Source organism: Mesoplodon densirostris, chromosome 13 (assembly GCF_025265405.1).
Source record: "Mesoplodon densirostris isolate mMesDen1 chromosome 13, mMesDen1 primary haplotype, whole genome shotgun sequence".
NCBI lineage: Eukaryota > Metazoa > Chordata > Mammalia > Artiodactyla > Ziphiidae > Mesoplodon > Mesoplodon densirostris.
In genome coordinates this window covers 29,046,907-29,068,667 of record NC_082673.1, presented here as the reverse complement: position 1 = coordinate 29,068,667, position 21,761 = coordinate 29,046,907, and the positions used below count along the sequence as shown (strand labels likewise).

The 21,761-nt window shown below is 41.1% G+C and overlaps 1 protein-coding gene across 3 annotated transcripts in view; it reads right to left on the bottom strand.

Annotated features, from left to right (window-relative positions):
* WWP1 (WW domain containing E3 ubiquitin protein ligase 1) overlaps positions 1-19,795 on the bottom strand; it is a 127,080-nt gene extending 107,285 nt beyond the window's left edge. For all 3 annotated transcript variants that reach the window (XM_060116045.1, XM_060116044.1, XM_060116043.1), the window contains exon 1: positions 19,593-19,795. The gene's annotated coding sequence lies outside the window, so the exon portion shown is untranslated. The remainder of the gene's footprint in view (positions 1-19,592) is intronic.
* Positions 19,796-21,761: the final 1,966 nt, after the last annotated feature.

Here is a 21,761-nt window from a genome sequence, read left to right as displayed (position 1 = left end):
AACAAATAATTGAAAAGAAGAAACTATCATGTGCCACAGTCCAGTGTGAATCTAGATTTGAACTTCTGCTCCCACATTTACTAAGAGGCAGCATAACAGTGGTTGAGAGAGTAAATTCTGCAGCCAGACTGCCTGGTTTCAAATCCCAGTTCCACTACTGGCAAGCTCCTTTACCCCACAGTGCCTCAGGTTGTTTTTGTTTGTTTGTTGCTTTTTTTCTAATTTTATTTATTTTTTGGCTGCATTGGGTCTTCATTGCCGTTCGTGGGCTTTCTTTAGTTGGGCGAGCGGGGGGTTACTCTTTGTTGCGGTGTGTGGGCTGCTCATTGCAGTGGCTTCTCTTGTTGCGGACCACGGGCTCTAGGCGCACGAGCTTCCGTAGTTGCAGCACGCAGGCTCAGGAGTTGTGGCGCACGCACTTAGTTGCTCTGCGGCATGTGGGATCTTCCCGGACCAGGGCTCGAACCTGTGTCCCCTGCATTGGCAGGCGGATTCTTAAGCACTACACCACCAGGGCAGTCCCAGTGCCTCAGTTTTTATATCTATAAAATGACAAAGACAATAGTACCTATCTCACAGAGTTATTAAGAGAATTAAATGAGTTAATATTGACAAATCGCTAAGAAAACTCCCTGGCACACAAATGCTTAATAAATAAATTGACATGACCTTGGACAAGTAACTTAACCTCTCTCAGCAGCAGATGTCTTAGAAGAAATTAGTATCATATAAGCAGTTTGTGAATTATTAAGTGCTGTATAAATGCTAAATTATTAAGAATATAACATGAAAAAACAATATTAAAAATGAGAATGAAAAATAAAGCATTTATAGAAAAACACAGTCTTACTATATTGCAATTTTACCAGCTAATTTTTCTGAATACGGAGGTTACTTAGAAACCTAACACTTCAGCCTTCTGAGACACTCAGGCCATCTATCTTATTTTAAATAATTTCTGATGGAGATTCTTATAAAAATATACTACATAACCCTGTCCTAGTATAAGTCTCTGAAAATGAAGTATACCCTCCCACTTTCCAAAGTGACCGAGTCCCTACACAACTTTCACCTCCTAAGATATACTCCCTCCCCACATTTATAGCCTCTTCTTTTGGGCCACCAAACAGACTTGGGGTTTGTGTACTATTAAAAAACAACAAGAAGACAAAACGAGCCATTAAAAAAAAAAGAAAGAAAGAAAGAAAGGAAGGAAGGAAGAAAGAAAGAAACAAAGAAAGAAAGAAAAGAAAATAAAAGGAAAGAGAAGCCAACCTTCTTTTTCACCTCCTACTCACTCCTCCACCCATGCAATTTGGTTGCCGCCTCACCTCTCTACTGAAATTATCTCCCCTCCTCTTCCATGACCAAACGGTGGCCACCTCATACCCATTCTCTCGTGGACCTCTCTGCACCATCAGACAAGGATTCACTCAATAAACAGACTGGGCCTCCATGCACCCCCTATGAAATCCTGACTCAAGCCTCTAATCTTTCCAGTAAAAGTGAATCAATTTACCATGGGGCAAAAAAGAGCTGATCAATAAACAAAGTAGATAACAGGTACTTCTTTTAACTCTTTTCCTGATTTAAGTCATTCAGCATATATATCTACTAGGCATGTTTTCAGGTAGTGTGTTAAACACTAGGACTACAAAAATGGTCTAAGATATGCTCTTTGCCCTCAGTGAGTCTATAATTTAGCAGTGGAAACAGACAAGGAAATCAGCAGCTTCAAGCTCACTGACAGGGCTATGCAGAGAATACTACCGTAGTGCAGAAAAGGAGCATCTAAATCAGATTTTGTGGGACAGGTGAAGAGGTGTCAGGAAAGGCTTCTGAGAGATGGTAACAGTTGACATGAGTTGTGGAGGACTCCTGCATAGGCACTGTAAACGTGAGAGGCAAGAAGCGCTATCGAGACCTTCTGTGCTCAGAGAAGTGAGACCACCAAGGTGGGCAGCAAAAACACAAGTCGTTCTGCTCAGGGAAGCATGTGGAGAGAGAGCTGCAAGAGATGAAAGCTTAAAGCGGAAGGAAGCTGCACCACGAGGAGCACTAAGAAAGCCACAGAGAGACAATGCACGTTCAGCAGGGAAGCACACACTTACATTTCGGAAGAACTGCTCTAACAGTGTTGTGAGGGTAGCCTGAAAGTGGGCTAGGCTGGAATTGGCCTGAGATAGAGGAAGAAGCAGAGATATTAAGGACCAGAATCTATAACTGGTGGACTAGTCAGATGCAGGGATAAAAGCCAGGGAGAGTACTTCTCACCATCCCCAACACAACCCTCTTCTCCAAGCTTCACAAATGCTCATCTGAACTACAGGCACATGGTCTCCCTGCTCTCACCACCTCTCGAATCCTACTCCCACACCACATCCATCCTCTGCCAGCGGTCAGGGTGGGCTTTCCAAAACAGTACGCATCACAAAAACTGTTTCACACCCAATGTTCTCTCCTTTTAACGACAATAAATCCAAACTCATACATGGCCCCATGTCACCGGCTGCCCCTACATTTCCTACCTCTCTCCTCCCCTCTTTTCTCTCTCACTGGCATTCTTGCCATCCCTAACCTGAATACCTTGTGCTGCTGAGAGACCTCTGTTTTCACTGCTCCATCTGACAGTCCCTTGGCTACCTTCTCAGCCTTAGGGCTCCACTAAAGTGTGATCCATTCAGAAAGAATCTCTAGTCAGCCCAGGCACAGCCAAGGCCTCACTCCTTCAACTCTACCACCTCACCCTATTGTATCATACTCAATGATTTATGTTCAGTTATCTTATGGTCTTACTTCTGTCTCCAACCCCACACTGACCTCCAAGGGCAGCGACTCCATCTTATTCATTCCCAGAAGCCAGGCTGAATGAAGCCTGGCCGAGGGAAGGCCCCCCAGAAGTATTACTGACTGACTGAAACAGAGCTCAGAAAATAGATACTGGAGGTAAAGGTAAGCAGAGTTCAAAAGTGAACTGTAAAAGTGAACTGAAGCCACCTGCTGCGACAGGTGGTCTTTCATCCAGGCAAGGGCTATTGCATAAAATCAGCAGGGAAGAGCAATTCTGAAAGGCTGAACAGTAGATGAGGACCATGCACAGGTTGAAGAAAACTTCAAGAAAGAATTTCAAGGAAAAGAAGAGTGGCTAGGCCCACCAAGCACCCCAGTAAGATCAGTAAAAAGAGAAAACTGTTTACTGGACTGTATGGGTGTTACCAGGCCTTTAGCAAGAACAATTTTTTTTTTTTTTTGCAGTACGCGGGCCTCTCACTGTTGTGGCCTCTCCCGTTGCGGAGCACAGGGTCCGGACGCGCAGGCTCAGCGGCCATGGCTCACGGGCCCAGCCGCTCTGCGGCATGTGGGATCTTCCCGGACCGGGGCACGAACCCGCGTCCCCTGCCTCGGCAGGCGGACTCTCAACCACTGCGCCACCAGGGAAGCCCAGCAAGAGCAATTTTAATGGAGTGGGAGGGGCCCTGAGGCCAGAGGCTTCAGAAGTAAATGAACAGCCAGAAACCTCTGTTCAGATGTATGATTGTATAGGAAAAGCGATATAGTCTTAAAGGGAGGTGTACATAGGTTTGTTTTCGAAGACGGAAGAGACTTGAACATGCTTTCAGGGAGCAAGCAGCTGACGTCACAGAAAAGACAATGATTACTAAGACAAGATCTCTGAGAAGTCAGGATTGGTTGAGATTTAATGCAGAGGTACAGACACAGTTCTTACACTGACACTAGAAAGAGAAAAGAATGAGTGAAAGTGCAGATACCTCTGAAATTGTCTGGAAAGAAAGGTAAGGAGGTTTTACCTGCCAATTCCTTCGGTGAAGGAGGCATTGGGAATACAGTGGTCAATAAACATGGACCAAATTCCCTGTTTTAACAGGGATGTGGTAGGTAAGGAATTCAAGGCAGACAGAGCAGAGACTTGGACCCAGGTCAGTAGCAGCACCAATCCCCACAGATGTGTGATTTTTTTTCCAACTCATCTTTATAGTTCACGTTTAGAAGCAAAGATATGTTAGAGCTGTTTAGAACATAGGATCCAGAAGAGAAAAAGGCATACCCTAGTTACTATCAAACTACTTCTGGTTATTCAGATGCATTACGTACACACACACTCTCTGCCACCTTTGCTCATTAAAATTCAGCTAGAGAAAATAAAATAACTGGTATTCTCCAAAAAAGCTCTTTACCCAAAGCTCACTAATGACACATATTTCTAATCCACTACCAGTTTTCCTCAACCTGGCTGCATGTCAGAATTACCTGGGGACTCCACCAGGCGCCCCAAGTGATTCTCACATACACATCTAGGCACCCATGACTTCCTACATGTTATTCCCACTGCTCATCTACCTAATTTCTAATCATCCCTAAAGATTCAGCTCAAGCAAACATAGTACTATAACCATGTTATTTCTTTATCTCCCCCATTACACCAGAAATTTCTTTACTACTCATCTTTATAATTCCAGCCCCTAGCCCACTGCTCAGCCCTTACTATATACTTAGAAAATGTGTGTTAAATGAAGATTCACAATCAATAAAACATTTAACCTGTAGAAATGGTTAGAGTAGTTATGTTAAAAAAAAAGTGTACCTATATAGCACAGAACTAAAACTTTAAAATATTATACAGAAAATTCTATACAGGTGGGATAAACCACCTATACCCTCTCCCATCTTTGCTCTGATAATTCTGAGTACCAAGTCCATGTCCACCTTACCAATGTGATTTTATCTCCACAGCCCACAATAAAGGCTCAATACAAAAATGTCCAATACAAAAGTAAAGGATAAGTGTTACCTAAAATGTTCATTTGACTTATTAAATACTCAAATGTCCAACAGTATATATACAAGAGAAAAGCTCATTAAACTTGGACACTTTCTGTCCCTAACTAAATATTCAAAATAATTCAGAAGTCTTAAATTAATCCCCAAATTATACATCAGTTGGACTCTCAAAGTCTGGGGGAAAGACAGCTACTTAGAACACGGTACAGATTTTCCCAACAGAAACGTTATAAATGGTGGTGAGATACCAAGACCAAGACACAAAAGCCTACCAAACCCATTAAGAGTCAAACCACTTGTACTGTCCACAGAGGTGTTTCAGACCTTCCACAAATACATATTTGTGTGCATATGCAAAAATGAAAGCAAAATTTCAAAATAAACTGTTGACACTGAGAAAAAGTACCAAAAGCACTTTGCATGGTGCCTAATACATGGTAAATATGAGTATTTGCCATAAGTTATAGCTATTTTTTCCCAGAATCCCTGATTTCAAACTTCTGTGTTCATCAAAATAGCTTTCTTTTTCTCACTGCATCCTAGACTATAAATTCCAAGCATGCAGGACAAATCCTGGCCATTGGCCATTGTATCCACCATGTCTCCCTCATAGCCTGGCACACAGGAGTGTTTAATACTATTTAGATGATTATATTTGGATACTTGTTGTCAGCGATTTGAATCTTAAAAACAACTAAGTAAACACAGGCTTAAAACCAAATAGCCTCATTTAGTTTTTAGGTGCTCTTTTAAATGAACTACAGTACTTCTCAAATGGATTTTTTTTTTCTTTTAAAACTACCATCAAGATGAAGGAAAAAAGTGTAAAAATTCATGTAGAAAATATTCCTCCAAGAGTCACCAGCTTGGAAAACACTGCTCTAGATAACAGTCTCACTAAATGGCTGAATGAGACAGGGCATCTAAACTTCTCTGGGCCTTGGTAATCCTATTGATTAAGAAATGGAGGACAGAACATATTGAGATTTTCTAGCTTAGAACTGCCTGACTATAAACACTGCATATTTCATGAAAACGTGAGAGTAACAACCATCCACAATCTTTGCATCAACCTAACTCACAACTGTGTCCAGTTTTGTACCATTATTTTCCTTCAATACAGATTTTTTTTTTACAAAGTTGAAATCCTAGTGTACAAATCATTTTATTTTCTAACTCCCGCCTCCCATTTACAGTAAGAACTGCTGAATACAAATTTGATTGAGCCCTTGGCCAACATCTGAGAACTATTTTATTTACGCTTGTAGTTTTTACAACATACCTTTGGCAACAATTTTCTAGAAGGCCACAAGATGGTGATGTTGCTCCATAAAATGCACCTTTTAAAAATATAATCGAATAATTTACACCAACTTTCCAAAAAGTGAAATTAATAGTTTTCCTCCACTTCAAGTAAAGGATATAAAAAAATGCTTGTACTCTATTTACTAGAAAACATTAATGAGGAAGAAAATATATTCATCAAATTTAACAGCAACTATTCTAATTTTCAAGCTAAGCAGTTATGGTCCTTCAAAACAAAACAAAACACAGGACTCTGGCACTATCACTGTGTCTTTTATCACAGGAATCTTCCCTTCCCTCTCTGCTCCATCCCCTTCCTTCCTCAGGTCATAAAAAAAAAGAAAAAATTACATTTTCACTTATTCATTGATGAACTTTTTCATAATTATTCTTAATTTAGAGAGATAATTCCTATTTCCCTGTTTTAAAAGAATTGATACCAAAATGTATTTCCATCAACAAAAGTAAACTATACCAAAATGAGAATGAAATCATTTCTTTTCTAATTGGCTATAATTTCTCAATTTCTTATAATATACAATATTATGTTTATAATGGCAAATTACCAAAGCTTTTCATGCAGAAAATGTTTGCAGTTGGTCATATTCCCCATACCTTAGCAAGTATCAGTAGAAGGCAGGTTTCCCATTCCTGTGGTGCTTATATAATGTCAATTAAAAAGAAAAATCAAATAACATCATCTTAAAACTTGAGTTCCAGACCTACAGAATCAACTTAAGTTAATATGTAAAAAGAGCTGAGTAAATACCCCCTAAGCAGAAGAGTAAGATGACAGAGCGTAACTACCTGCCAGCACTTACACGCGGTGCCTGAGTGACACAGAAACACGGCCAATCTTAAACCTGGAATCTGAATCAGGTGTCTGACTCCAAAAAGAGTAAAAATCACAGTGACCATTTATTAGGCTCCTATCGTTTGGCAGTCACATTGCCAAAAAAAAAACTATCTCTAATGTTATCAATCACCCTTCAGAGTCATTATTTCTACTAACGGGTAAGAAAAACGAGGTTTCAGGAATTTAAGTAAACTGCCCAAGGTCACAAAACTGGTGAAAGTCAGGATTTTGAACCCAGATCTCCTGGGCTCAAAGCCAATGTTCTTTTCACTACATTTGCGCTACAAAAACAGAATATAAAAAAGAAATGCTGAGCTAAACCCAAACCTTAAAATAAGCAGTTTGCTGTACCAATCTGATGTTCCTATTCTTTTATCACTTAAGCAACTTCAGAGCAGGGTGTTTTTGTGGGGCTTGTAAGCTAGGTCATTGAAAACGTTTTTCCTGAAGGCTGAGAAAGTAATCTAAAACAGCAAATGTGTAAAAGCATAAACACACTAACAATGAAGAAGGTAGGCTGCTCAGGCTGTGTTTAATAAATCATTTCCATGTATTCTGGGAAAAACATCCAGGGCAACATAACATTCTCACTCTGCAAAGATCAAATTTCATGTAATTACATCATGTAACATCTCATGTTTCAAAATGACACAAACATTTCCATAAATAATCTGTCATTTGTTTCAAAGTGTGGTATTTAATAATATAATACGTGCTTACCAGACTTTTTTCCTTCAAATTCAAAAATGTTAAAGGTTTGGTATTCTTCAAATACATAGTATTTGCTACATCTCATGAAGCAGCAGAAAGCACAGAGTCATGAAATAGAGCTGAAGATGAGGCTGAGAGCTGATTAAGAGACTCACTGAGGGACACAAAGCTTCTTAATGTCAGGCCAAACCTGGGTCTGCTGACAAGGCCAGCACTCTTCTACACTGCACTGGTCACTAGGATAGCATGACTCAAAGTTACATTCGCCTCAAAACATGTCCTGATTGTTTCTAAATATATTAAGGCTTCTAATTTTCCAGCATTTAAGTAGCCATGGAGATTTGCTAACTCTTCAATTCCAAAGTGCCAGTCCCTAGTGTGAGAAGAGCACGTTGGGTAATGTAAGAGAGTTGAACAAACCTAGGTCCAAACTTCAGTTCTACTCTTCAGGTGTATTTAACCTCTCTGAGTCTGTTTTCTTACTGTGAAATGAAGATACCACCTCCGTTTTGTGAAGGGGAAAAGAAGTGTTAACATTAACTCTAGGAAATCAGAACTGTTTCTAGAATGGAACAGAGAAAGTGCCCAATAACTGATAACTTCCTAACACCCTCCCATCACCACCACCACCCCAGTCACACTCTCAATTACTCTGAGAAGCTCCAACGTTTTCCCACCAAACTTCCACAACAATACAGAGGACAGCAGGTTAAGAAGCACTTCCATCACATGCCCATGCTGCGAAGTGACACAAAGCAAACTCCCCACATCCACAGTAAGAATCAGATGAAAATTACATTTAGGATTAAAGACCTAAATGTAAGGCCAGACACTATCAAACTCTTAGAAAAAAACATAGGCAGAACACTCTATGACATAAATCACAGCAAGATCCTTTTTGACCCACCTCCTAGAGAAATGGAAATAAAAACATAAATAAACAAATGGGACCTAATGAAACTTAAAAGCTTTTGCACAGCAAAGGAAACTATAACAAGATGAAAAGACAACCCTCAGAATGGGAGAAAATATTTGAAAATGAAACAACTAACAAAGGGTTAATCTCCAAAATTTACAAGCAGCTCATGCAGCTCAGTATCAAAAAAACAACCCAACCCAAAAATGAGCAGAAGACCTAAATAGACATTTCTCCAGAGACGATATACAGATTGCCAACACATGAAAGGATGCTCAACATCACTAATCATTAGAAAAATGCACATCAAAGCTACAATGAGGTATCACCTCACACCAGTCAGAATGGCCATCATCAAAAAATCTACAAATAATAAATGCTGGAGAGGGTGTAGAGAAAAGGGAACCCTCTTGCACTGTTGGTGGGAATGTAAATTGATCCGGCCACTATGGAGAACAGTATGGAGGTTCCTTAAAAAACTAAAAACAGAACTACCATATGACCCAGCAATCCCACTACTGGGCATATACCCAGAGAAAACCATAATTCAAAAAGAGTCATATACGACAATGTTCACTGCAGCTTTATTTACAAAAGCCAGAACATGGAAGCAACCTAAGTGTCCATCGACACATGAATGGATAAAGAAGATGTGGCACATATATACAATGGAATATTACACAGCCATAAAAGGAAACAAAATTGAGTTATCTGTAGTGAGGTGGATGGACCTAGAGACTGTCATACAGAGTGAAGTAAGTCAGAAAGAGAAAAATAAATACCGTATGCTAACACATATATATGGAATCTAAAAAAAAAAAAATGGTTCTGAAGAACCTAGGGGCAGGACAGGAATAAAGATGCCGACGTAGAGAATGGACTTGGGGACATGGGGAGGGGGAAGCATAAGCTGGGATGAAGTGAGAGAGTGGCATGGCCATATACACATTACCAAATGTAAAACAGATAGCTAGTGGGAAGCAGCTGGATGGCACGGGGAGATCAGCTCAGTGCTTTGTGACCACCTAGAGGGGTGGGATAAGGAGGGTGAGAGGGAGACGCAAGAGGGAGGAGATATGGGGATATATGTATATGTATAGCTGATTCACTTTGTTATAAAGCAGAAACTAACACACCACTGTAAAGCAATTATACCCCAATAAAGATGTTAAAAAAATTACATTTAAACACTTGAGAGGAGTATAGTACTGCTAAATTCTTTGTTGTAAATACACAATTTCAAGGTATTTTAAAGCTGCTCCAGTAACAGAACACAATATTAATTTACTATTTACAAATACTCTTCCTAAGCATTTTAAAGCAGGCTGCTAAGTATGAACTTTCAGATATCCCCATTCTTAGAGGAAAATATTAGAATCCAAAGCACACAGTAACTTTCCAAAATGATATAATCAGTTAAACAGCTAAGACTTTATTCCTAGAATAATGTAATTCTTCTCAAGTTTAAAACACAGGGACACAATCCACAAATCCAAAACTCCAAAACCTATACAAACTTAAGGCTCTTCTCAACTCATATGGTGACGAAAACTGAACTGACCTGAACTCATTTGGCAGCAGCATCTGAACAGATGTGTGACTATTTATTGTCCTTATTTATCCATAATTAAACAATTGCCAAGGAAAGTATAGAGTGCTGCCCTAAGACTTCATTGGGGTTTTATGTAACACAAAATGTGGAGTGTATTATGTTTCTAAAATTTTAAAAAAGAATTATTTCTGTAACACATCTGACACCAAAAGCAAGCTATTATAAAACCCATCCTAGTGACTATTTACTCAATACTAAGTGTTAGGTTTAAGCCATGCAATAAATCTATGAAAAGGTATTATTATTACCATTTTACATGTGAATATCCACTTTACATATGATAAAACTAGGGCTTAATCTAAGGTTACCTTTACCAAGATCGTTTAGCCAATAAGTAAGTGCCAGAAATCAAGTCTAGGCTTGTCTTACTTGAAGGCCTAAGCTCTTAAACAGCTAACAGTTCACAGGAAAATTAAATTACAAAGAAAGTTTTAAAACAAATTATAACTACCAAACATTTTAATGTAGAACAATGAAATTCCTGAGTATGATGTATACTTTCCATTCTGGGTATTCATATGTAAACATCAACACCATATTTCACAGCTCGAAGGACAAAAAGAGATGAGTTTATTGTTGCTTTTCTTCCCAAAGAACTGGCCACAGTCAGGGAAAACAAACAAAAACAACAGCCTCCTCAAACAAATGCCAACTAATCCTTTCTACTCAAATTTAGAAAGAATCATGGGTTTAGCATGGTTTTTTTTTTTACCACAAAATGTGCTGACACAATAAAAATAAGGTTGATACAAACACGGGTTAAGTTTTTCCAAGTACAGCCCCAATTTAAAGATCTGCCGTTCCAATGACAGATATGATCACAGGACTGAGGAGGGTTAAAGTGACGTAGATGCAGGCTGTCACTACCACTGCCCTAAGCAAAAGTTAGAGAAAATAAGCTTCAAGGTTTTGTTTTTTTCTTTTGGATTGATCTATCTAAAATTTAAACCTTCTCTTATGATTTTCTTCTCAAATCAATATCCTTATTCTAAGCAATGTCTTTTCCCCACAAGAGACAGATCATGGTCCCCATCCAACCAAATTAGACACACTTCCATCAAAATCTCAATTTCTGAGTAGCTTATCTTAACTAAGTGAAAAGCGTAAGATTATCGGATAAATAATCCAATATCTAACTTAACTGTTTCAGCTAAAGCATTTTTTAAAAGAAACATCTTCGAAAGAGAAAGACAAATACCATATGCTAACACATATATATGGAATATAAGAAAAAAAAATGTCATGAAGAACCTAGGGGTAAAACGGGAATAAAGACACAGACCTACTTGAGAATGGACTTGAGGATATGGGGAGGGGGAAGGGTAAGCTGTGACAAAGCGAAAGAGAGGCATGGACATATATACACTACCAAACGTAGGGTAGATAGATAGTGGGAAGCAGCCGCAGAGCACAGGGAGATCAGCTCGGTGCTTTGTGACTGCCTGGAGGGGAGGGATGGGGAGGATGGGAGGGAGGGAGATGCATGAGGGAGGGGATGTGGGAACAGATGTATATGTATGACTGATTCACTTTGTTATAAAGCAGAAACTAATAAAAAAAATGGAAAAAAAATAAATAAAAGAAACATCTTCATTCATAAAAATGTATTTTGTAGAAGTATAGGGTAATTTTTTTTTTTTTTTTTGCGGTACGTTGGCCTCTCACTGTTGTGGCCTCTCCCGTTGCGGAGCACAGGCTCCGGACGTGCAGGCTCAGCGGCCACGGCTCGGGCCCAGCCGCTCCGCGGCATGTGGGATCTTCCCGGACCGGGGCACGAACCCACGTCCCCTGCATCGGCAGGCGGACTCTCAACCACTGTGCCACCAGGGAAGCCCTAGGGTAATTTTTTGAACAAGGAGTCCTGATGGGTGCCTCTTGCAGGGTTACTTCTCTTGCCTACTTCTTACTGTAAGCACCAAGTATCAGGTTTCTATAGTTTGGATCAAGTCCTTGGCAATTATCTCAAGCCTCTTCAAATATCTGAAAGGTTCAGATGTTAAGCTCCCTTTGTATTTACATTATACATGTGTATTTACTGAACAGTGTAGCTTAAAAAATGGTCTCAGAGAACACCAGAACCCCAAATTACCGATTCAGTTTACACCAGCAGCTCTCAAACTAATGTGTACAAAATCATCTGAGGTATTGACTAAAAATGAAGACTCCTGAACTCCACTATCAAGGACCATACCATAGATCTTGAAGAGTACTCATGAATCTACACATTTAACCAATATCCCAGATGACCATGATGCAGGGACTGCACTTTGACAAATACTTATCTACCCTGTATTTCATCCAATGACGGTGTTAACAATTTCTTGTTCCCAGACTGTACAGCCAAACCGTCACCAGCTGATAACTGCAGCCATGCTGAGTCAGTATCTTTCTCAGAGTCGTTCTTAACCTTTCGGCAACCTATTTTTTAAGCTAAGAGGTGAGATTTGATATGCAGCTCTGCTCACGCCAAACTAAACTACAACTGTCCTGGAGAAATGAGTGGCTCACAGAAAACTGGACTACTTGTTTGAATTTTCAACTTGTTAATAATAATGAACTAAGAGCAACAGGAATGATTGAAGGCCTGCTCATGTCCAAGGGATCACATTTTCTGCTTTAAAACATTCTTTCAGTGAATCCTTACAAAAATCCAGTACAGAAGATATTCTTTATCTTTTACAGAAGAAGAAACTGAGGCAACAGTGCCATTAAGCCCCACTGACAGAAGTCAGCTGCACCTGACTTTAAAGCTACAGCTCTTGACCCACATGCGGGAATGCCTTTAATTCTTAAACTTTAAGAGCAGAACGATGTAGTTCATTTACTTCTAAGATAAAGTATGCCCTAATTTATACACAGCAAGTTCATTTGACTAATTCTCCTCCCCACGCTAACTAAACACAAAGACTAGTTCATCTTGGCAAGTTGGAGCTAAGGTTTAACAGGAATATCCTACTTCAAGTCAGGACTCAAGTCAGTTTGCTTCTACTCATCCTATGTAGTCCTAGTTATGGGTATACTAAACAGCTATCTAAAGATCTTGTTTTCCTTAGTTAAAAAGGTATCACACCTACAATTCTGTTAATGCTAGTACATTTTTAAACCACTCCTGTAATTTAGGGCAGGGAGGAGAGCCATGAAGAAACACCTTAAGGTAACTCTATCTACACCCTTCTTTGTGCCCTAGCCTCTCCTATTTATATAAATAATGTTTCTCAGTACACTCAATCACCAAGTCCTGCCCACAACAGCCAACATACTACTATATTCAGAAATCTGCAAAGAGATTTGCACTAGGAGGCAGGGGCCCATCTTTTAATCTATTCAAAATTCAAAAATGCTCCAAATCTACACCTAAATTCTTTAAATGTAATATATTGATTCATTATTCCACTCAAAAGCTATGATGTAATAACAACAAAACACCCATTTTCTTCATTCCACAGTTAGCCATAACACTACTCAGCATATAACTTGAACTAAAAAAAAGATACAACTGAGATAGAGTGATAGTGAGATAACGATAAGGTGAGAAAACACCAGCTAGCAATCAAGTAACCTACCTGTTCCTGGGAAGGATGAGCATTGCCTCATTCCTTACATTTCGCTAAGCAGACAGGACTTCCATTCCAGTCTCCACAAGGAAAGAATATTTTCTCCACTATAATGACTCTTCCCCAAGGAAGGGTGGCTTATCCCAAACTTTCCCAGACACTGCGAACAGAAAATACTATTTGTGAGGCACCAGTTTGCTCAAGGCTAGTCAAGGCCAGAGGGAACCGTTTCAGAGCAGCCTGGGCTCTGGGTCCTGCACTTCCTTGCCCTCAAGTACAGCAAGTCAATCCTGCCCCATTATGGTAGCGTACTGGGTCAAACCCCAGAGCCCCAAAACTTTCTCTTCTTCTCTACCCCAGGAGTGCTGACTATTCCTATTTGTGTAATAAGCCAAACGTGCTATCATTTGCACTTTAGATTCAGCTTTCCCTCTGACAGGACGAGACTCAAAGTACTAAAAGTACCAGGCAGCTCAAGTCTCAGCTTCCAAAACAGTTTTTCCAGAAGCCCCATTTTGGGGTAATACAGCTGTGTGGTGTAATCCTGGGATTCACATATTTGTCTAGTCGCTTTCCCTTGAATCTGGGCTGGACCCGTGACTTGCTTTAACCAACAGAAAGTGGCAGAAATGGGGCTATGCTGGTTCCAAGCCTATGTCTTAAGAAGGCCTGGTTGCCTCTGTTTTTGCACTCCTGGAAGCCCTAAGCCACCATGTAAGGCCAGCAATCCTTCTGGAAAGGCCACATGGAGAGAAGTGGCCCTGAGACAAGACTATATGGTAAAAGAGAAAGTAAGAGAAAGAGAGAAAGAAAGAGAAGACTAGCATGCAGATGAAAGCCAGCTATTAAAGTGACCACCCGCAAAACCAACAGAACTGCCCAAATGAGCCCAGCCCAGGAAAGCAAACCTGTGAGCCAAAAACAAAGCAAAACAAAAAGCCAAAAATCCTGGTTGTTTTACGTCACTTAGTTTCAGGGTTTTTTGTCACACAGCAATAAATAACCAAAACAATGCTCACCTGGTTCCTTGTCTTTTTGCCTAATTTGTTCAAAACCCAGGAAAAAAGGAGGGGTGTAATGACAGGCAGCAGGGACACCACGATGGGTTATGAACAAATGATTTAAGGAACATCAAGACAGACGCTGGTGTTTCTTATACCTTAGGAACTATCTGACAAATGGTTTTACAGCATACTCCAAGAAAAGTCATTAAAACATATGAATTTAAAATGTATACTAAGAGCTTTTTAAGGTAAATTTCTTTGTAAATGATAAAGCTTTTTATGTACTGGTAAAAACTACGGAATATCACGATATGTACTTTTGAAAATCAGATCCTGATTGCTCCAAAAATACAAATTTTCATAGACAAAACTTTTATAAACGAAAAAACTTCATCTGTAAAAACACCTGAATTAAAAATCAACAAATTTTCAAAAGGGTATTAATCCCTACATTTCACCAATGTACTTTTTCAGACAAGAAATCACCTTTTGCTTTTTCCTTGATAGGAGGGTAACTGTGATAAATACTTAAAATTTTCAAATTTACCTACCGATAGCCACTAAAATGAGGTTACCATTTTCACACAAAGGAGGAAATAAACAAACTCAGATCTACACAGTAAAAAAGTTTAACAGATTCCAAACACGTAGATTCAAACTTCTCACACAGAGCCTTCAGTTAAATTCCCATTTTAGATGAAGAGTTGGTGGGAAAAGAATACTGACTCAGGAACAAAAAAAATAGGTTTTAGCTCTAGTTATAATTTTGGCCACTTGCCAGCCATATACCCTGGAAATTTTACATTTTTTAATTTCTTTGAGCTTCAGTGTCTTCATCTAAAAAGGAATTATCTCCTTACACACCTACGGATCAATTTTCATGAGAATCAAATGATGACGTATATGCAACCATGCTAAAAAAGTGTAAAATACTGTATATATAAAATATGATATTCTTCTTAATGCCAGCAAAGAGTAAAAAATCATCTATGTATGTGCTTTTTGTTAGACATTTTCCTTCCATTATGTATTAGTAACTGGTTACTTCAAAAACCACTATTAAGGCTAATTTATGGCCTTCCACTGCTTGTTATAAGTACATCATATTTTTACAGAAAGAGTAAAAAAGATCCTAGCCTTTCTAATAATTACAGAATCAAATTTTCTAGAGCTATAACAGATACTATGTAATAACCTGCTCTGGTTCCCTACCAAGAAGACAATCCTATAGATGCACAAAAGTCAACTGTTTACTAATCAAATTATGCTTTAACCATATTTAGTTTTCAGAGGATTAATCTGGCAGCAGCTTGTAGTGTGAATCGAAGTAGAGGGAACCTGGAGGTAGAACGACTTCTTTCTTCATTGCTGTGGTCATAGGTGTGAGGGTCTGAACTCTGGCGGCAGTAATAGGAATTGAGGAAGGAATGGAGGAAGCAAGTATACTAGACAGAATTTGATGATGAGAGAGAAAATGAAGAAAGTAAAAATAACTGAGATTCTGGTCCAGGTTGATTGGGAGAATAGTGGTACATTTTGAGCAACATCAATTGGAAGCTTTATCTTCAGCGTATGTGTGGTACTTTACAGCGGTAGTTCTCAGCCTTCATCTGTAATAATTTAACCAGAGTTAGCTACTTAATTCAATGAAAAAATTCACTGACTAGGTCTCTGCACTTCATTATTCTGTAAAGTTTTACTTTTTACTTGATAAAGGGTTCCTGAATGAAGAAGTATTTTCAAGTAGGGAATACCTGAATAGAAGATAAAAGTTCGTAAAGTTTCTTGTTTCACTTACTTCCCCTCCAGCCCCACCTCTCCAACCCAAACTGAGATACAAAGGAAATAAATGAGAACATGACTGTTCTGATATTTCTATCTGCTCTCCATACACCCAATTCACCCCTCAGCCTCACCCGCTCTCCTGCACATGGAAAACAAGAAAGGTACAGATAGTCCAATAAAAATCTAAAACCCAAGAATCACAAAATGTTAAGAACTGAAAGGAACCTCCCAGGATCATCTAGCCCCTACTGATGAGGTCACTTAAAGGCAGTGACTACATCCAATTGATGGTAAATCTGTTGCACATATCTCCATACAAGAAAACCATCACTGTCAATCAACTCCTGATTCTACTTTACCCACTTGCTAACTGAAATGCTTGGGCCAAATGATTTAACCTTGGACTAGTCTGTTCTGTAATAGAATAGCAAATAAGATAAGTTAGTCAAAATTCTCTGTAAGCTGTAAGCCACAACACAAGTCTAAGGAGATATTGTCTCTAGGTGTACATACAATATGTCTCTACAGCAGGGGTTCTTATTGGTAAATGGAAGCATTTGAAGGTTCAATAGTTTTAAAAGGCTCCCAGTAATTCTAAGCACTGCTTCAACCCACTGGGTTCCATGGATGAGATTTAGGTGGTCCAGAGACTCCCCTAAAATTATATCCACAAAGCACAGGTGCATATGGAAATTTTCCAGGCCAGCAGATTTCTTTAGTTTCACCAAGGGTTACTAATCCCCCAGAGGGTGAGAACTACCGCTCTAAAGTACCACACATACGCTGAAGATGCTGCTCAAAATGTACCACTGTTCTCCCAATCAACCTGGACCAGAATCTCAGTTATTTTTACTTTCTTCATTTTCTCTCTCATCATCAAATTCTGTCTACTGTACTTGCTTCCTCCATTCCTTCCTCAATTCCTATTACTGCCGCCAGAGTTCAGACCCTCACACCTATGACCACAGCAATGAAGAAAGAAGTCGTTCTACCTCCAGGTTCCCTCTACTTCAATTCACACTACAAACTGCTGCCAGATTAATCCTCTGAAAACAAAGGTTTAATCGTTTCATTCCCAACTCAAAAATCATCTGTATAACCCTCATCGCCTACTAAATCCAAGGTCATAAGCCCAGCGCTAAAAGCAATCCGTAAACTGGTCCAAATTTTTACTTTACGCTTTACCACCCATTATATTGGTACAAATACGTTATATTCCATCCACACATAATTGCCTCTCCCTAAATGTATGAACTCTGTGCTCTCTTAGTCCCTTCTCTCTGCCTGGATTACCTTTCCCAGACTATCGAAAGTCTACAGTCATACTTCAAACCAAAGATTTCAAAAACCAGAAGCTCTATGAAATAACCCCCCTATGAGATGTGAGCTCCACCCCCTCTGAATTTGAATTCAGTATGAAACGTAACTATGTCTTAAAAGACAAATGAGGCATTTGTGTATAGTCTTACCCGCCTCACTCGTCTGTGAGGGCAGAAACTGTTATCACCTTCATCTTTATAGTCCCCCAAATCCATCGCAGTCATGCAGTAGATGCTTAATAATTGTGTAAGGCAGTAGAAGAAATTTCAGCCTTCGCGGGGTAAGCAGATTACTATCTCTTGAAGGCAGAGACCTTACATGCAACATCCTCTATCATACCAGGCTTCCAAAAACATAACCTTTAGTTACTGCTTTTCAAAGCCCTTATGTTATAGGTCATATAACTGCATTTGAAGGGAAGAACTATTTGAAAGTGTTAATAAGCCACTTCAGAAAGATCTGTTCCCCCACATACTTTACACTTCTCAATTTGAAGAGCTTCCAATACTTGGCCACTAAGTATTCAATTTTAAAAATATTAACCATTTATGAAAAGTGATCATTTCAGCCACCGATAACTATCTATTTTATGAGTAAAAGCAAGTCACATAAATAAAAGAATGCTTTTCTTCTTTAAAAGGTCCATTTCGCTTGCATAATACATACAGAGACTTAACTAGACAGGTAAAGTGGGTTTATACATAAGCATGAACTCTTGCAGAAACCTGCATACAACTGTACACCAGGTATTTCAGGCAAAAGAAACCAAAGAGGGGGAAGATAACTTTGGACGTTATTCTTTTACACTATTATTACCAACAACATTTTAAGGCAGGAACTCACATTTTGCACACTAGCTACACAAAAAGATAAAAACCAATCAAACAGAAAAAGAAAGCCACATCAAGCCCCTGGAAAATATTTTATCCTGGAAGAGTAAAAATGTCAAAATAACAAATACTTCTCTTCTTTGGTAATGAAGGTTTCATATAATCGCAGGAGCAAAGGGGGCTCAACTCCGTATTGATGGAGCAAAGAAAGGGCTGTGCACAAGACTAATCATTTAAAGCCTGTAAAAGCAACGGTAAAGTACAAAAATTTTTAAATGTCTAAAGGATGAAAGGAGAAGGTCCAAGTCACAGATTAGATAAGGACTAGCTAGTGAAAACTGCAAGGTCACTGGGACCTACCAGGTCACAAAGGTGGAGGTGGGGGTTGTGTTGGGCGGCGGGGGGGCTGCAGAGTCAGTGAAGAACCAGGAGTGATAAAAACATGTCAGAAAAAGACGTTCTAAGGCGGGGAGTCCTTGGTTTGGGACGGTGGAACTGCGGGGAAAGTCAGGGCACTGGGAGTAAGTCCATATATGAGGGTTTTTTTGGAGAGGTGTTAGAGAAAGGAAGGGAAGGTAGAAAGAAGGGAAGGAAGCTTGAGAACTGCGGCTGCCGAGTCACGGAAACACTTTTCTCCGCTCCAGTATCATTAGCTCAGGCCTGTGCCAGGGCCAACTAGGGGCAGGACCCGTGACCCCACCCCAGAAAATTCCCAGCCCCCGGGCTGGAGTCGGCAGCCAGGGCGGCGCGGACGGCCCCCGACTGCCCTCGGAGGGTCCCGCCCCGCGGCGGACCGTGCCGGGCTCAGGGCAACGCCGCGGAGGCTCCCGGCCCGCGCCCCCGGAGCCCCCGCCCCGCCCGCGACCCCCGCCCCTAGCCCAGCGCCGCGGCGTCCTTACCCGGCGCGAAGCCGTCTGCTCCCGGCGGCCCGGCGGCCCGGCGGCCTCGGCAGCGGCGCCTCCTCCACCGGCGGGCGCCCTCACCCTTCCGTGCCCAAGATCGCCATCTCGCAGCAGGCGCGGCGGCGACAGCCACCCAGGCGTCGGCCCCGGCAGCCCAGGCCGCCTGCAGCCACTCGGAACCCGCTTGCCGCGCTCGCCGACACCCGACCCTCCCCCCACCCCCACCCCGGCCACGCGCCACCTCCGGCCGACCCCACGCCTCCCTCCTCGGGAGCGCGCCGCGCCCGGAGCGCGCGCCTCCCTGACGGCTCGACACCGCGTTCTGCGCCGCGGCCTCCCAGAGCCTCCAACTCCGGACCCGGAATCCGGCTTCCCGCGAGCATGCGCAGCGAGGGAGACCCGAGGCTGCCTTTGCAAGACTCCGCTTCTCCGGGTCTTCGGAGCGGTCGAGGGAGGGGGAGAGCCAGCCAATGGGAGGGAGGGGGTGAGGCCTGAACCTGTGGAAGGGGAAGGGCCGTCGCCGAGATTTGGGAAGAGGCTTCAGTAAGTCGTGGTGGGTGCTGCTGACTTGACTTTCCGGTTCGTGGCCGGACCCGCGCATGACTTTCAGTAAGGTCCTTGGGGCACTGGCGTTCTTTTCTTGAACGCTTCACGGCAAAAGGAGGCTGTTAATAAATACTCCTTGACCTAGATGAGTGTTTGACTTACGACCCATTGCAAGAGTAAATAATTGCATTTAGCGGATGGTCATACCAGAAGAGTTCCAGTCCACTTTTACTGGTAACCAAAACTACCCCCACTCCACAAGAGTACAATGATAGAACTAATACTGAGCAAGTGCATGTATCTGTGCACTTAAGGAATACAGCAGTTCCATAAAGAAGGGCCTATTATCCCCATTTATACAAATGAGTCAATTAGCCTGGAGAAGAGCTCTTGGTTCTGTGCCTTGCTTTTAGAACCAAGGCCACCGTGCAAATAGAAATCAGTAACGACCACGTTACTCACCATATGACCTGTTCCTCTACTTCAGAGAGATAATAAAGGTCATCCAGCATGGATTTCTACAATTTTTGCCAGATGCTTCACCCAAACCCCACAAATTACCTACACCCACACCCAAGCTTACTAGTTTTCCTCTGTCTCAGGCTGGCTGTCCCTGCTCCCCTCCAACCGAAACTCTCCACTGACTGCTCCCTCCTGTAAGGCCCTCCCTGGCATATCTTTAACCTCATCCTTTCTGTTGAGTACAACTCTTCCGCATGATCATGTTTAAGACTCTTCTGTATGAAACTTTCCCTTGACTTTTAAACTTCTTTCTAGTTCTCGCTCTTCTTCCGTCATAACTAAACCTTTGAAAGAATTGTGTACCAAGAACATTGGCACTCTGTGAGTATCTGTAGGATTCAATAAACGTCTCGACTGAATAAATGCAAATGCACATTCTCTTCCTCTCCACTCCATCAGTTTCTACCCTCTGACTTCCTACCTGGGTCTAATGCATACTGTATCCACAATGATTATTCTCAAACATACATCTGAGCCCATCACTCCACTGCTTAAAATCTTTCATTGGCTCATCAGAGCTTTCAAGACAAAGGTTAACATGGTCTTCAAGGCTTCTTTCATGCTCACATGCTCTGTCTCTCCTGTTATGACGAACTCTTCAGAGTTCCTGATTGTGCTCACTCAGCTCTACTTTGAAGGGTACTGTTCCCTCTAACCTTTCCCCTCACCTTTTTGCTTGTCCGGCTCCTTTAAAAATAAATTCAAGAACATGCTCCCAAGTGCACTCTCAGACATAACCTATGCATACCCAGCAGAGGTCTGCGCTCCATCTGCAGAGTGCACACATGCCTCCTCCCACTTCCAGCTCTCCCAAGTCCTCAGTTTCTGCCTCAGGTGAGCTCCATTCAGAAGTTCCTCGTGCTCACCTAGGCCCTTACGTTGACAGCAAACATTGGACCAGCCTTTCATTATTAAATATTTCTTTGGTGTTCAAATGAACACTATTACAAATATCTTTTCATACATCATTGCCCATGTCCTTACTTACTGCCTTAATTTCCATCCTTAAAAGTAATCGGAAGTGTGAACAATTTTAGCCCGCTTGAAACATATTGGCAAGTTACCTTCCAGGAAGAACTTAGGCCTAGGTTCACACTG